Below are 470 nucleotides of genomic sequence, written 5' to 3'. Positions count from 1 at the left end.
TACTGTGTTGCGTTAAATCGAATGAGGGGTATCTGAACAATAGTATAAAATCATTACGACACACGAGATTATTTAAATCGGCAAATGAAGAGTCAATATGTAAGGAGAATTTTTTTTTCTCAGTTCCTAACGAAGTTTCGCTAGCCACATTGAAGTATGGAGATGGTAGGATATACTACTCATTATTAAATTGTTCAAAACTTATAATGACAATATGTATATTCTTGATTTAAAAGTGAGTTTGGTTTATGAAATGTTGTAAGGTGGATATATAAAGTCCTCGTAACCGGTCACTAGAGAGGATTATGTTAACATTAATTTTTTTCTCCCTGAATTACTTTTTTATTTACGTAACTAACTCTCTTTCCAAATTCTATACAAAAATGATCCCATCTCTGCTAATTGTAGAGGTTGGGTTGGGCAATCTGAATTTACATTTTTTTTTCGACTGTTTAGAATTCGGATCTTCG

This window comes from Vigna umbellata, chromosome 3, assembly GCF_029865625.1.
Source record: "Vigna umbellata cultivar VRB3 chromosome 3, Vumbellata_1.0, whole genome shotgun sequence".
NCBI classification, from domain to species: Eukaryota; Viridiplantae; Streptophyta; class Magnoliopsida; order Fabales; family Fabaceae; genus Vigna; species Vigna umbellata.
The sequence above is the reverse complement of the archived record's forward strand: the minus strand, read 5'-3'. Positions refer to the sequence as shown.